The 18,167-nt window shown below is 32.9% G+C and overlaps 1 pseudogene; it reads left to right on the plus strand.

Annotated features, from left to right (window-relative positions):
- The first annotated feature begins 5,740 nt into the window (after positions 1-5,740).
- LOC149227398 (uncharacterized) lies at positions 5,741-8,318 on the plus strand (annotated as a pseudogene).
- The last annotated feature ends 9,849 nt before the right edge of the window (positions 8,319-18,167 follow it).

The raw sequence follows: 18,167 nt of genomic DNA on the forward strand, positions 1-18,167 counted from the left end.
AGCCTCCTCCAGTTGGAAATACAACAAAGTAGGCTTGACCTTCTTTTTTCTTCAAATATGACATTTGAAGACAATCATTCATATCTCTTTGAAATCTGAAGATAATTTCCTTTTGATCCTGAATCTTCTTGCAATATGAATACATTTTCCTTTTATTCTCAAAGTTATTATAATCTGAAGATAATTTCATTTGGATGCTCAATTTTCTAGTGGAACTCTAAACATTCTATGGGCTCATAATTCAATTTTGCAAATCAGTCGACACATGTAAAAGAGAATTATAAGTCTCTAAAAGATGGAAATACTGGTCAAAGACAAGAGGATCCTACTTTGAGCCTTAGACACATTGTTATAGAAGCAAAGAAGACCCACAATTTAAGGTAAGCTACCTTAGCTGTCAATTAGGAATTACTCATTTATACTCCTTATTTATGTATATGCTCCAAACCCTTCATTCTAGCACTAGCCTCCTGAATTCATAAGCTACATTCTTTGTTTAGGGACTAGTTGATATATTTAAACTATAATTAGTATATGCAGACTACTTTCCTCCATAGTTGATTTAGCATGCTACTTTATTCTCAATTTATTTTAAATTTGTATTATTCCAGGTAAATTTATTTTTGGCATGCTATCATTGGTTACTGGGGAGGAGTGAAGCCTGATGTTTCTAGAATGGAGCATTATAATTCAAAATTGTTGTTCCCTATTTAGCCTCATGGGATTTTTCTTCACCAACCAGACGAGGCATTAGAATGCATAAAATTAAATGGATTGGGATTAGTCCATCCCAAAATTGCGTTTCAATTTTATGACAATGTCCACTCGTATCTAGCAAGTGCTGGCATTAATGGTGTCAAAGTGGACGTCCAGAATATTATCGAGACATTAGGTGTAGGCCATGGTGGTCATGTTAAATTGGACAACCAATATCAGCAAGCAATGGAGGCTTCTATTGCTCAAAATTTCCCTGATAATGGGATAATTGCTTGTATGAGTCATAATCTTGATGGTCTTTACAGGTCAGTGCCATAGAATTGTGTATGCTTGCTTGTAGTAAACAAACAATCTGACCAATCTTTTCTCTCCCTTGACCGTAACAGTAACAAATTTGTATTTAATTGTTTATACAGTTCCAAACAGACTGCTGTTATAAGAGCCTCTGATGATTTCTGGCCAAGGGATCCTACATCACATACCATTCATATTGCTTTTGTAGCCTACAACAACATTTTCTTGGGAGAGTTTATGCAACTTGATTGGGATATGTTCCATGTAATGCCCCTTATAATATATCTAATGTTTGTACTTCCAAGTTTATTTTCTGAGATTCAAGTCTATGAGAAGTAGCTGATTATTATATATTTAGGCCGATAGGCCTTTATTTTAAATTAGTTAACCTCATAATTTTGTCTACCATTTTTACTGACTTGTGACACTTATCTAATAACTCTATCTTTATTCTCATGATATCTGTTGTTACGCATATGATTTCCACCAACTCCATTTTCGGAACTTCGCACTTTATGAGTGAGTTCCATAGTTCCGAATTCGCCGAGTATAGCCACAAAGAAGTTATTATTTGCTACACTTGTTGTCTTTGATGAACTCTACAATCAAACTTTTATACATAATGCAAACCAGGGCATTCTTGGGAAAGAGAGTGTTGAGAGTATCAGTGATTGTGATAATGACAGGTGAAATGGGGTATCCATCCATGGACAAAATTATACAAATGAGGATCCTATGAACCCCTCCATTGACAAAAATCAACTCACATAATCTACACGTCAGCAGAGATGAGAAATGAAGGGTTTCAGGAATAGGAAGATGGTGAAAAACAACTAGGATTGGAGGCAGAATATTCTTCATCCTCCTTTGAGCTATGAGTCTATTGACAAAGTAGGATAGTATGGAGAAGAAAAATTTGGATAGATCCAGTGTACCAAAGCTAGTGCAGAAAATTGAAGAGAAGCTTAATAAAGGATATATTAAAGGTTGACTGCATGATATGCTATGAAATAGTTGGACGATCAACGACAATTTGGTCTTGTGGTAGTTGTTATGCCATTTTTCACCTGCATTGTGTAAGGAAATGGGCAAGAGCTCCATCCTCTGTAGATTTTTCTGCTAGGTAGAGTCAGGGTTCCAACTGGAGATGCCCTGGTTATCAGTTTGTGCAACTTTCACTCCTAGATCATCTTCATTACTATTGTTTTTTTGGGAAGGTGCAAGAGCCAGAAGTAGAATATTATCTCACTCCACATTCATGTGGAGGACCATGTGGGAAGCCACTTGAAAAGGAAAAGAAAACTCCCATTTTCTCACATAAATGTACTCTGCAATGTCATCCAGGGACTTTCCCACCTTGCTCAGTAACGACTCCCCCTAACGTTGCCCGTGTGGTAAAACAACAATTACAAGGAGATGTTCTGATCATAAATCAATTGAATCATGTGGACAATGTTGCGAAAAGCATCTCAAATGTGGACACCATTATTGTGACAATGTCTGCCATGAAGGCCCATGTGATCCTTGCAATGTTCTAATAAAATCTTCATGCTTTTGTGGGGAAAAGGAGGAGATGATACTTTGTGGTGATATGGAGATCCAAGTGAAAATAGACTGGAAAATTGGTGTACTTGCATGTAAGAACCCGTGCATGAAAATCCTTTTCTCTCAGAATCATAAGTGCAACAAGATATGTCATCCTGGAGAATGTGGAGAGTGTGAACTATCACCTAGGAAGGTCAAATCTTGCCCCTGTGGTAAAACTCAGCTGCAAAATCAAAGGAAGAGTTGTATGGATAGTGTACCAACCTGCTCAGAGGTATGTGAGAAGCTTCTTCCATGTGGAAAACATTTGTGTATAAATGTCCTCCTTGTTTGGTTTCTATTAATAAAAAATGTTGATGTGGATCATCATCTAAGATGGTCCCTTGCTGGAAGACCATGGTATCTATCGAGGAGAATGATGAATTCACATGTGAAGAGCATTGTGAACAAAAGAAAAATTGTGGTAGACATAGATGCAGTGAAAGAGGACGCCCTCTTGGAAATCGAGGGGGTTCAATTAATCATTTAGGTGATTCGGATCCACATTTATGTCAAATGCCCTGTGGGAAAAAGTTGCAATGTGGGTAACATTTTTTCCAAGAACTTTGCCATAGTGGCCACTATCCACCCTGCCTTGAAACTATTTTCATTGATATTTCTTGTGCATGTGGGAAGACCTCAATTTCTCCTCTACTCCCTTGTGGAACACGCATTCCTTCGTGATCATATCCCTGCTCCATTCCTTAGACATGTGGTCATATTGCGACTCATGATTTACATATCAGGGATTTCCCTCCTTGTACTATTCCTATTGTAAAAGAATGTGTAGGGGGTCATGTAGCTCTGAAAAATGTGCCATGTGTTTCTCAAGAAATTAGATGCAACAAGCTCCATGGGAAACCACAGAAATGTGGAATGCATGTGTGTACTAGGATATGCCATCTACCTCCATGTGACTCAGTTTCCAAGGAAAATTCATCATCATTAAGTAGAATCTCATGTGGGAAATCTTTTGGAGCTCCTCGGAGAGATTGCAGGCATACTTGTAATGCTTCATGTCACCCACCTCTTCCATGCCATGATACTAGATGTGATTTGCTAGTGACTATTACTTGTTCATGTGGTCGATTGACTGCAAAGGTCCCATGTGATGCTGGAGGCAACAATACCATAGCTGATCCTGTCTTTAAAGCCTCTCTTCTTCACAAATTGCCTGCTTCTCTTCAGTCAGTGTAGTGAAAATCAAAATAGAGTGCCTTTGGGCCAGAGAAAACTTGCATGTGATGAAGAATTCCTAAATTTGGAGAAGAAGAAGATTTTGGCAGATGATTTTAGCATTTGTACAACAGTTGATCTGCTAGGGGTGAATGAACAAATTTCAAAACTTCTGGCTGAGTTGATCGGGAGAGAACCACAATGGGTTTTAGCTGTTGAGGAAAGGTTTAGATACTTGGTTTTGGGGAAAACAAAAGCCCTCTCAAGCAGAATTCATGTGCATGTTTTTGGTCCTATGCTAAAGGAGAAAAGGGATATGTTGAGACATCTTGCAGAAATATGGAACCTTTCCATATATTCAGTTGGATGGGAACCAAAATGTTTTCTGGTCATACAGACTACACATAAGTCAAGATCCCTGTACGTAGCATAATGCCCAAAGGGTCACTTCCTACCATAGGGCCGATGCAAGCTCCAACTTTCAATTTAGTTGTAGATATGGATCCCAAATTTGTCCTTGCGTGGTTTGATTTACCAAGAGAACATAAGTGAGTTCCCTGATTTTGAGATTTGGAGGCGAGTGTGAACTTGTATGGCTAAATGACAAGAATGCATTAGCCATACTTACAGATCATGTGAGAGTTGCAACTGCTCTTAGACGTGTGGATCATGCTTCTGTATATCAAGGTGCTATTCTAGTCCCTCATAATGGTGGATTAACCAACCGCAAATGCCAGGGCAACAAAAGATGGGACATCAGAAAAGGCTAATGCATGGAAAAAAAATTAAAAATGAGCAATAAAGTGTGTGAATGGAGGATTCATCGGGGAGGATTGGTCAAGTGTTGAAGTATCGAGGCCAGTATGGCAATTCCAGAGAAATCCTATTTTAACAAGAATAAATCCATATGGAGCTCTTGAGAAATATAATGTAGGAGAGACTTGGTCAACTAATGTAGCCCAACCATCTTCCAAGCCTCTAACATCTATGGGTTCCACTGAAGTTTCATCCTCTCAAGAGAATCAAAATAAGTGCTCTTCTAGTGAAGTGGATGACTGGGGGAATGCTTTTGATTAGGCTATTTGGTTTACCGTTTTTCTTTGGTTATATAGCTCTCTAGGAGATGCAAAACATTTTGTCTCCCTTTGGTTCTGGTACAAGATCTATAGTTCAAATGTTTCAAGCCTAGCTAGAAAGTTTTAGAATTTTAAATTAACATGTAGTAATGGGATACATTCTTACTCGCCATTCTTTTGAGATGGGTCGACAATTTCAGAAGCAGAAAACAGTTTGGTCCATTGAGTCTTCTTTTCTTGGTTTACATCGATTTCACAATAATTGTGGAAAGTACACTTGTACACATGGATTCCTATTATGATAAACGTATTGGTTTTTCATAGTCGATTCCCTTGATTTAAATTATGGATACAAATATTTTTTCATGCTTAACTGCAATATATTATGCTTTCTCAAGTAAAATAAACCTTTATTTTTTGATAAAATTTACTGTCAATAAGATACACTAATAGTTTTACCATTTTAGTATTGAATTTATTAAAATTCAAGTTAATAGGGTAACCATTTCCAGTATTAGTCCTAAAGTTTAACATTACAATTCTGTTTTTGGTTATATACTAGGAACTTTCAAACAGGCTTCAAAGCCATGGATGTGCTTGAATTTTGACATGATTTTTCATCTAGCCTTGGGAAGGAACTCTAATCTCCAACTATTTCCTACTATAATTTGTGATATTTTTGATGTAGATGTATTAATGGTAAAGATTCTAGGAAAATAATGTTGTTACAGGACCACACAAGGAACATTGGGAAACTAAGTCTAATATCAAGTTGCCTCTAGAAGCTCTTGAACCTTAATAAGCTTGGAATTCTAAATGAGGAGATTTGAATTCTAAATTGAGGTTCCTGTTGTAAATTTTTTCAAGTGATTGTTTCACTCTTGGGTGTTGCAATGGAAAGATTAATTCGTGAGAATTATATGGGCAATATTTCTTCACAGGTCCTGAGAATTATTTGGGAATCTTGCTTCACTGGTATAATAACATTTCAAACACTGAAAATGGCCAACCTATTTTAGAAACCTGACATTGTCTCATGTGTTGATTGATTGTTGCAGAAATATAGGCTTGGGAAGTAGTGCCACAGAGAAGTCAGCGTTGACAAAAGCAATGGTGGTTAGTAGATTTCTAAATTGGAATTTAAAAAACATTGAAATTTTTTCTAGTAGTCACAGGATGCTTCCCTATATAATTGTTGCAAGTTACACAACTTCAACTATCCATTTGCTCAAATAAGAGAGCTTCATCCCATCCACATCCTCAAATTAAATATTTTTACCTCCTACCCTCACCTTTCACCCTCCAATAATAATAAGAACGGTTGATATTTTCAGCTCAAAAAATAACCTTTTGAAGTACCTCTACATAGAAAATTATATTACCTTGCATTTCTACAAGCTCCCTGGGACCTTTGTAAGGACTTTTCTGAAGCTATCTGTCTCACTTTAGTGGTTAGTAACCTCACTTCCTTTCCCTGGGTCCTCCTTGGTCCTTGGTGAAGCATCTAAAAACCTTCATGGATCAGGGCCTAGTAGAGAATGCTTCCACCCCACTAGGGAATGGAGAAGCCTAGTTCTACAAACCATTCCCTGTAGTGGCACCATGACCCTACCTAAGATGACACCTTCCACCCTTAACCCCACCTCCACCCTTCTCCCACCCTCAACTCCACCCCCACCCTTCCCATTCTAAGAGAGTTTTGCTTATTATTACAATTTTTCAGGAGGAAGTTCTGATGGTGGACACTGCCTAAGCAGGATGGCTCGGGATAGCAGCATCGCACCAAATCATAAGGAGTAAGTAATAAGAAATCTACAGAAGAAAAATGGGCTAGAAACTCAAATAAGCCCTTTGGTTTTGAACTGATTTTCTAATTATCATTATGTTTATAGAGAAATGTAGATTGCTAATGCTTTGAGAGCTCATATAGAAGTTTAGAGAAGACTCCATGACTAGCTAGAGGTATGACAATTTTTTTTTTTTTTTTTTTTTTTTTTTTTCTGAAATTATGGAAAACGACGAACATAATATCTCTCCCCTGTTTCAGTTACCTGATGACTGAATGGAATCTATCTCTTGTAAATGTCAATGTAGGTTCAAAGGCGCTTGCAGTTGAGAATAGAGGTGCAGGGTAAATATTTGTAGACCATATTAGAGAAAGCACAGAAGACATTGGCATTAGAAGCATCGACATCAACATGCCTTGAAGCCACAAGAGCCAAGCTTGCAAATTTGTTCTCCAAGCTTCCTACAAACAACGTGAAGCCAAATTACTCTCCAGTGAAAGTGACTCCATTGATGTACATTCATAGACAAGATCATGGGGACCTAGAGGTCAAGCCCCACCTTAGAGATCATTGCTCTCAAAATCAGTTTGCAGGCCATGGCATGGAGCAGAGTCTGAACGAATTTAAGAGTCCAATTGAGAAGAAAAGGTGGAGAAAATTTTTCCATGAGAGCAATGGAGAGAATTCCCCTAACAAACTGTGAGAATTGGGCATTTATGCCTCTGCCTATAAAACAGAAGAAGAACAAGAAGAAGTGGAATAGCTCATAAAGCCCACTACTGTTGAAAGGCCTGCTGCAACTAGATCATTAATGGATGAGCGAATGACCATGCTTATACAGTCTAATGGCCTTTCTTTAATCCAGGATGATCATGAACTGGACCGTACCATCCACATTCCATGTTGGGCAATTGTCGGAAGGTGGCAGAAGGATTGGATTTAAACAGGAAAGGAGAGGGATCAACTTCCCAACAGGGAAGAGTGCTGGATATCAATGCATCTCACTCTCAAAGCAGTTGTTTGTCATGCTATTTTTGTAGATTTTGGTCTTATCCCATAACTAATCTATCTATATATATTGACCTCTTGTATGGTATGGGATATCTAGGCTGGTATCAAGCACACCATCTATTTGAGATATGTGATCAGATAACGTTTTGGAAGCTACTTAGCTACCTATATATTTTAATACATCCTGTACTTTGACCATTATACCTATATATCTGGGTTTTCCATGCTTAATTGGTACTACAAATATCTGAAGATTATATATTCAGACAACAATCACATGAAACTCAAAGAGCTTTTATAAAGAGAACCCTGACATTGATGAAGTGTCTCTGAGTGCAACACTTAGTGAATAATTATATGAAAATATAACAATTAAGACGATAGAATTATGAAAACTACAAGATAATAACCTACTTGGTACGACCTAGAATTCATTGTTCAATTTGCTTAGGACGCATGCATCAAAATCTAAATACATGCAACATTTTCTTTTTCAGTCCTTTCACACACTTGACTAAATCTATAGTCTCAGTAACTGTCAATCTCTTCTCTCTTGAATATAACTTTGAAGCAACCTTTATTCCTGGAACATAGTTTTCTATCTAATTTTTAATATAAATCCTTAAAGCATTTTAAAATATTAATATTTTATATGTTGAAATTTGCAGTTTAAATTTTTTAAGTAACATAGATTTCCTTCTAAAACTATTTTTTTTTTTTTTTTAATGGAGATCTCCCTACCCTAGCTAAAACTATACATTACCTAGTTTCTCCCAATACAAATAATCTTCACTATATAAAAATATAACTAAGACATTGACTCTTTTTGAAGGCACACCATAGTTTCTTTGAAATGGAAAAATATTATTAAACTTTGCTTAGCAACTTACTTTATTGATACAAAGTATGGTTTGTTTGTTGTAGTTGATGTATAATAGTTTTGTTGTGATAGCTGATTTGATGTTAGTGAAAGCGCTGATTAAAAAACATAGTTAAGATATTGATTAATTGAAAATGACAAGTATTGGAACTTTGTTCATCATATTACTTAGTTATTTAAATACAAATATAGTTTGATGTCATAGTTGATTTGATTTTAGTGGAAGCTTATCAATCTTATAAAGGGAAAGGTATTTCAATTTTTTAATTAAAAATTAAGTTTGTTATTCAATATAAAACTCTTTGAAACCTATAAAAAGGAATCTCTAACATAACAAAAGTAGAAAAAAATTGAATACTTAAACTATGATATTTTAAATATTTAATTGGTTGGAATGTACATATTTTTTTTGGTTATAGGAAGGAGATTTTAATTTTAATGTAAACAACATTTTAATATAAATTAAAAATATAGTTTAAATGAATTAATATTTATTGTATTTATTTTATTATATAATATTCAGTGTGATAAATATGTTTTAGTTTTATTTCAATTAAATAAAAAATAATTTAAATGAATTAAGATTTATTGTATTTATTTTATTATTAATATTGATATATCTTTTAATGTATAGGAAAAATAGATAAGTTTTTATTTTTATTTACAATTTTGAAATAAAAGAAATTTAAAATAAAAAAATTGTAGTCATCGCCATCACTGGAATAGGATGAAGCATCCAGACGTGTTAGTTGTATAATGCTTAACTAAAGTGTGTCATCTTTCTTTGGAATCCCAGAAATTAAGCAATGACCCAGTTTAAAAATTATTTTTTAAATTTAATTTTTAAATATCTATATATAATAGGAACACTATTTTTTTTGGAAATTTGGGAAAACATATATAATAACATTTACATATGCTCAAGTGTATTGAGGCTGTAGATAGAACTTAACCTGGTATTATTTTGTGTTTAACATTTGTACAAGCAAAATGCTAGACACAAATGAGGTACTGCCAATACTTGTTATAAAAGATTACTCAAAGCTAAGACATTGTATTATAGAAAATGTAGAAAGATTACATGCATATGTGCTTTATGATGTATTAGTTTCCATTTGTCACAAAAATGGGACAGGAAGGAGCATCTGCCCAAAAAATAGAAACTAGATGTCTCCTTGGAAAATTCATTACATTTAACATAGAGAACAAAAAAAAAGAAAGAAAAATACAAGAGAAGTAAATGTATGTTGGCAAAACTTGTTCAGATGTCCATAAGATTGTCAAACTCATGGATATAATCTTTTGTGTTATTTTGCATTATAAATCTCATGGATATAATCTTTTATGTGTTATTTTGCATTATGATGTACTATGAAAACCTGGAGATATGATTTCTTGCCTTCACTGTTTTCATTAACTGCATTCCCATCATATATATGACCACCATTTTATTAAAAAAAAATGGTGATACACAATAGTCAATGTGAAGCTCAAAGACAATTACATCATCCAAAATTGAATATTCAACCGAAAGTTCACTTATTATTTTCTTGATTATGGAAACCAAAGTACAATTTTTTTCATTTGAGAATCCTAACGAGCTTTTTTTTGCACCTCTTGGGAAAATTTCTAGTTATAATACAAAGTCTTCATCCAATGGGTGAATACCATGCTGCTGCCCAAGTTGTTGGGGGGTGCTCAATTTATGTCAGGTAGATTTTTTTATTGGTTTTAGTCCTAATGGCTGCAAGAGGTATATTCTACAACCTAGATGGGGGATATGTCCATTACTTTGTGTGTCCATGCATGAGTGTATGCATAATGTTCCAAATGACAAAAAAGGGAAGATTCTTTCTTATGATGGATCCATCTTAAGCTCGGGATCTATTTAGTGCTAAGAGGAAGCAGAAAACTCAAGGCACAAACCTCAATGTGTTTGCATCTTGAAGGAATTTTTCACTACATTGTGGTTTGCACCTTGAGTATGAGGAACCACTGAAACCAAATAGATAGGTGGATTAATTTGTTTCTGCTTTGCACATTTGACCCTTGTTTTTGTTTTGGAGTATGTTGCTCTTAACAAATCTGGTTATCCGGGGCAGTTATGTTTCTTACTTATTATATAGTTTTTGGGGTAGACATCTATGGGGGGTTTGAATTGGTGACTGAGTGTCTTAACAATGCATTATTCACCATCAATCCAAAGCCTTGTGGGCATAGTTTTGCTATACTAAATTAATGACAATTTGTTTTTTCCTTGGATTGATATTGGCAACGACAAACCTAGTGAACATGAATTTGACTTTGACTAAGGTATACATTATATATAATTAATATGTATATATACATATTAATTTTTTTGTCCCCTTGTCTTATCGAAAGTTTCATCTTCCCTAGACATTGGAAATATTGATTATTGTGTGCAACAACTTCTAGAAGTTGCAGAAAATGATATCATGGGAGAAGTCGCTAAAGAAAAGGAAGTTGAAAAAATTGCCTTCAAAGTGAAGGAGACAAGGAGTACCAAATCTTTTGAAAGTTTGCAGTTAATTCCTCAGAGTATTACTTTCTCTATGCATGCTAGTACATTGTTGGTAAATGTTAGATGCAACCTTCATAGAACACTTACACCAAAAGAAAAAGTTAAGATTGAGTCCATGTTACACTATTTAGCAACCAATCTCTAGGCTAATGCATCATTAAGTCAGACAAATTTATATTTTTTTTGTATATGGATTGATTGAGGATGGTATGGAGGAAGAAAATATGGGTAGGAAGACTGCTTTGTTTATTAAACTCAGCCTAGCATCTTCAAGATCATTAGACTCATATAAAAATTCAATGAAGGGACCTACTGATTATAAGCTAGACACCGAATAGGTATCTAATTTTAGTGTTTGCATTGAGACTTCTTGAGAACCATATGAAAAAACTAAAAGTAGCTAAGAGTGATTAATATTTAATAGTGATGTTAGACCCTTTTATACAACTATTAGGGCATTGTCTCAAATCTAAGTATGAAGGAGTTATATCACATTTTGTGAAATGTTTGGTTTGACTATTGAGACTTCCCCTTCCATCTATTGATATTCATAGTAGCAATATTACCTCCTTAGATTTTAAATGGTCCTAACATCAGGAAAGAGTGATAGTGCCTTAATGTAGTCTTCTATTGATTTACTTGTTATGCTTTTGAGACATGTAAATACAACCATCTCAAATGATCCATTAAATATGCTTCTCCAACGTCCACTCTTTATAAATTTAGAGAGTATCTCAACTATCATTGCACTATCACTTTTGAAAGAAATTGTTAGGTGGAAACTGTTGGTTCCGGATCTGTATGATTTAGTCACTAGAGTGGCATGTTTGATGGTAACTAGTTAATCTCTTATGATTCTCCAACAATGTAGTCAAGTTATTTTATAGTTTCTTCTTGAATACCCTCTTGGTGCCAAGTGACTGGAACAACCCTTGGATTTCTTCGTGATTCACCATTTTGTACTAGTGATTCGCCATTATTTTACAAGATAATATAATTTGGTGAGAGATTCACCAAAAAAAGTATATATACATATTATATTATTAATAAAACCACCTTCCATTTTTCCTATGTATTATGGGGATTTGCCTATTTATTATACATATAAATTTAGGGAGGTTCTTAACATTTTACTTTGTACAAAGGTATGTACATATATACAAATTAACTTGTATATAGTTTTAATATATGATAATTTTTATTAATTTTCTAATTTTAAAAATTTAAAAATTATATAGTTTAAACAATATCACGATGATTATCTTTGATATATAAATTGTATTTTAAATAACATATTTAAATTCTTATTTGAATTTACTATAGGTTTTTTTGGCATATTGGAGTCCAAGATGTAGATAGATCGATTACATATGAAGCTGAAACAATAAAAGGGACTCGAAAATTGCATTCAATTAAAACAAAGGATTATCGAAATGCATTTGCATTTGATAAAAGAAAATATTCTTGTTTTTGTCATGTTTGCATAGAGGACGCACAATTCAATGATGCTTGTGAAAAAAATATGTATGTAAAAGCTTGGAAACATACATAACTAAATACAAAGGTGAAAATGTTAGTTGCAAGCTTCAAAGAGATGGAATCAAAAGAGACTATAGTATCATTTGAAGGTGATCGAGTTTATGATCTTGTTAGAGAAGGTAACATTTCAATTGCTTTCAAAGGATATATATATATATATATATATATATATATATATATATATATATATATATATATATGTATATATGTATATATGTGTATATATATATGTATATATATATATGTGTATATATATATATATATGTATATATATATATATATATATATGTATATATATATGTATATATACACATATATGTATATATATATATATATATATATATATATATATATATATATATATATATATATATATATATATATATATATATGTATATATATATATATATATATACACATATAGATATATATACATATATATATATACATATATATATATATATATACATATATATATATATATATATACATATATATATATATATATATATATATACATATATGTATATATATATGTATATATATCTATATGTGTATATATATATATATATATATACATATATATATATATATATATATATATATATATATATATATATATATATATATTATGTTTTTAAAATCATTGTGTATAAGTATCTAGATAATAGTTAAAATATAGAGATCTAGAAATAGATAATAAAATCAAGTCCATGTTGATAAAGTTAATTTCATGTTAATTATGATATGAATTTACACTTGTTTTATTGTGCAGGAGATGTTTTTGCTATAGTTGCATCCATTAACAACAATGAAAATGTCAAGTATTATTTGATGTGGTGCACTAAACAAAAGACGAAGTTATTGGAAGATTATGATGATGGCTATTTTATATATGAAAGAGGACCTATTATACTGAAAGATTATTTTTTCCAATAAACTCATCAAACTGAAAGTAAAGTTTACTTTCAAGACTATTAACCCGATGTCATAAGTTGTCAATATAGTCACTTGGTGTGTGCAATAAGCATAAAGTTGATATAAGTTCGATAAAAAAACAATTGAAAGTTAAAAAATGGAGAATGTCAAAGTATGACCATGAACAAATCATTGAGGATGGAATTCCATTACAATTTTTTTAACTGAACTTCCCCACAATTTCTTCTCCTTGGATTCATCTTTGAGAACTTAGCATTCAAGTACATTGTTAGCCTTTCTTTTTGTGCACTCTTAAGTTGTACATTCTTAAGAATGTGATGATGTAAAAGTAATGCTCATTGACTCTTGTATTGAGTTACAAAGTTATATGTATACTTCATGTTATATAGGTATATTGATGATTTGATGCTATTGATATTGATCGCAATTTGGATTAGGAGCAAAAATTTGCTCAAAAATCAAAGTGCTCGGAATCACTCAAAACCTGAATTATTGCATCTGTGTTGGTGATACGATCCCAACGCAACTCGTTTCACTCAAAATGGAGCTCGTATGAGGAAGATAATGAGTTATGTCCGCTTTGCCAAACATAATTTTTTTTGAAAAACAAATGTACATTCATTGCATATTCAGCAATCCGTACTACTGACATGGCAGGTGACTGGGCAGGTCAACATCTAATGGTGTCTCGCCAAGTGGCACAATCTGGTTGGAAAATAGTGTGGTGATTTGGCATGATCTTATTGGCGAAGGATGGACTAATGAGGAGGGGACAAGTGGTAAGTCAAGAGGCCACCACGTGTCCCTCCCCAAAGGACCGGGTAATTAGCGAGTAGTGTAAATTTTTTATGGGAAGATCAGTAGAGTCGAACACACGACCTCACCCGAACAAACTCTATGCCTTACTGTTCTACCCGTGCTTTGGTTTTTACCATACTACGAGCGCCATATGTATCTGTTTTTTAACGGTTTGCAGTTTGGGGGTTAGGGTCGGGGCCTAGCCCTAGCCCTAGTCTCCACCAAATGGTGGAACCGTGGGCTGGGGCTTGACCCCAGACCCCTCTGCACTATCTACCAACCTAACCACCACACCAACCGTTGGAGGAAAACCATGGCATGTGACCACATCAAGTGGCTCCATGATGTGCATCATATAATGCCAGCTAAACCGTCTTCAAACCCGCGGCACATGTGACCACTTTACATGACTGCCAGACTAACGGCTATCCAAAACCACGCGGTATTAGCGCTAACCACCAATTATCCCCTAATTAATCCCACTTAATGTTAATTAATCTGAGCTTAACGTTTAATTAACCCGTAGTTAACTTGGTGAACTCAAAAAATCCGGAGATTCCTCCAAAATTAGTGGGAATAAATGGAGTTTCTCCAGTTTTAGAGGAGTTTTCTTAGGGAAAACAATTTCTATCATAACGTTTTCAAATTTCCAATTTGGGATTAGAAAAAGGCATTCCTAGATGATTGGGATGCTATGAACACAATGGAATAGGTTGCAGAGGTAGAGAGGCAATTATGTACGTTATTTCTCCATGTTTAAGTTTAAGGAAGCCTAAGGCCACCAGGAGAGGAGGTCAAGCCTAGATAAGCTAGAGTCCAATTGCAGAGCTTGGAAAGTCATTGTTGGGGTTTTTGGGTCTTCTAAATCCAATGGAGCAGGTTGAAAAGCCATTGGAGCACTACAGGTGAATATAATCAGAGAATTGACCATTAATCCAAAGAAGGCTTGGCCATTGAAGCATGTCCAAGGAGATGTAGCCTAGGAGGGGTGAACTCCTTTATCATCTTGCTTTCATGAGTTTGTTGTATTTTTATTTCTCTGTTATTTACTTGTTGTACATGTGGTTTTAAACAACTAATTAACCTCATGAATTGCTCATTAAAACAAACACATAACTTGATACAAAATCCTTCACATTTTAGTTAATTTGAGACGATCCTAATCTCATGTTTTTTAATATTGACGGGGGAGCTTGCATAGCATTAAGAAGTTTTCCCAACATTCAGATCAAATATTATGTTTCCATGCATGACAAGTAATTTATATGTATACATTCTCTAGTCTTAAACGATTTCATATATGAATGCAAAATGCATTAGCCTTTCTATACATGAATGCAATTTAATGTACATAACATATTTTACAATGAAATTTTAAGTTATGATTGTTTTAGACATCTACATCAAATTATAAGATTCATTCAAATTCAAAATGTACCATGTTTTGTAATTCACAATTTTACTAGATTAATTTTAAATAAATTGACAAAACAACTTTAAACAAAACCTAAGAATCATCTACTAACATTATAAGAATGATTGAATGCAAAATGTACCAACTAAATGAAAATTTACTTTCATTGCTACATATTCATGAACTTAAATATGTAAAACCTTTAAAAGCATGAAATCATGCATCATGCAAATTGTGGGCCATGTTTTATAATGCAATTTTATCTAGTATGTTTGTGCATTCAAACAACTTTATATTAAAAGTTAACTATCAACCGACATCCATAGTAGCCTTTCTATACATGAATGCAAAATGTACATACCATATTTTATAATGCAATTTTAATTTATGATTGTTTTAGACATCTACACCAAATTATAAGATTCATTCAAATGCAAAATGTACCATGTTTTGTAATTTGCAATTTTACTATATTCATTTTAAATAAATTGACAAAACAACTTTAAACAAAACCTAAGAATCATCTACTAACATTATAAGAATGATCATGCAAAATGTACCAACTAAATGCAAATTTACTTTCATTGCTACATATTCATGAACTTAAATATGTAAAACCTTTAAGCATCAAACCATGCATCATGAAAATTGTACCATGTTTTATAATGCAATATTATAGTATGTTTGTGCATGAACAACTTTATATTAAAAGTTAACTATCAATCGACATCCATAGTAGCCTTTCTATACATGAATGAAAAATGTACATACCATATTTATAATTCAATTGTTATGATTATTTTAGACATCTACATCTAATTATAAGATTCATGCAAATGCAAAATGTGCCATGTTTTGTAATATGCAATTTTAATAGATTCATGTTAAATAACAAGTGATTAAACAACTTTAGACAAAACCTAAGAATCATCTACTAACATTATAAAAATTATTATGCAAAATGTACCAACTAAATGCAAATTTACTTTCATTGCTACATATTCATGATCTTAAATATGTAAAACCAAGTTTTAAGCATCAAAGCATGCATCATGCAAAATGTACATAAACTCCAAAATTAGCATGTATTAAACCATAATAAAGAGTTCTAGATTTAAAACATGTCCAAAATTTATATAATTATAAAAGTAAATATACAATAAAAACTGTCAAATAAAAATATGCATCAATTCATAATAAAGAGTTTTACTTTAAATATGTCTAAAATTTATATCCTGATAAAAGTAAGTATAACATAAAAAGGCTGTCAAATAAAAAGTTGCATCAATTTGGAGAATCTCGCTGAAATATAGGATCTATCAACCTCACCGTGCTCTTATCTAAATCATGGGTGCCCTACACAACATGTGTAATTGCATATATACGTAATATTTTGTACTTTAAAATTAAATTTTAATGTTTTAAAATTAAATGAGAATGTAATCATCAAAACAAAATTATAAAAAGTTTCAAATTCCATGCAATACCTCATGTTATCCCCCCTCCATTGTGCCCTTGTGGTGTTCAGCATGCATTGTGCACCCTCATGGATAAACTATACAATACATGTGCATGTATATATATTAAAATTTTAAAATTTCCCTTGGAAATGCATAAACTAGATCAATATTAAAAAGATCAAGTATCAACTTTTTCAAATTGTCTAGACGATTCAATCCCTGTAACCGACTAAAGTTTTAAATTCCATGCAATACCTCGTGGTGTTCCCCTTGCATTTCTCCCACCTGGATGCCCTGTACAATACATGTACATGTATATATTAAAAATTTAAAATTGCACATGAAAATGCATAAACTCACAATATTAAAAAAATTGTTACACGACTTTTTCAAATTGTTTAGATGATACTATCCCCATTGTCGACTTCATCACTAAAGTCCGTGGAGAATGGAAATCATCTCCAAAAACCTAAAATTCAAAAATTTTAAAGCTGTAAGATAAATCTATCTCATTTTTTAATGAAACATTCACTTCAATTTATAACAAAACATAAGTCAAATATTCAATACTTGTGATAACTGATTATTTGACACATCTCCTAGTAGGGAGGAAGAGGGTGGCGCTAGGTTGAAAACATCGGATGAAATAAGAATCTGTTAACATTTAATTATATACATAATTATTTGTTTTAAAAATATGTCCTCACAATATTGATATAATAAATGTATAATAATAACTATAATGATTATGAACTCTTAAAAAAAAAACTCATTTCTCAAAATATCTTGATTGGAACTTGAACCTTGGACAGTGATATTATAAAAAAATGTGTTCAAGAAACGAGTTAACTGCAAATGGTAAACATATGATACATTTGTGTTAGATTCTATCTGAAAAAATTAACAAAAGGTATGTGAATCGACATTAACACACACATTACAAATTACAT

Source organism: Pinus tabuliformis, chromosome J (genome assembly GCF_031772625.1).
Source record: "Pinus tabuliformis cultivar Carrire ecotype Pingquan chromosome J, CPIR1, whole genome shotgun sequence".
Classification (NCBI taxonomy): Eukaryota; Viridiplantae; Streptophyta; class Pinopsida; order Pinales; family Pinaceae; genus Pinus; species Pinus tabuliformis.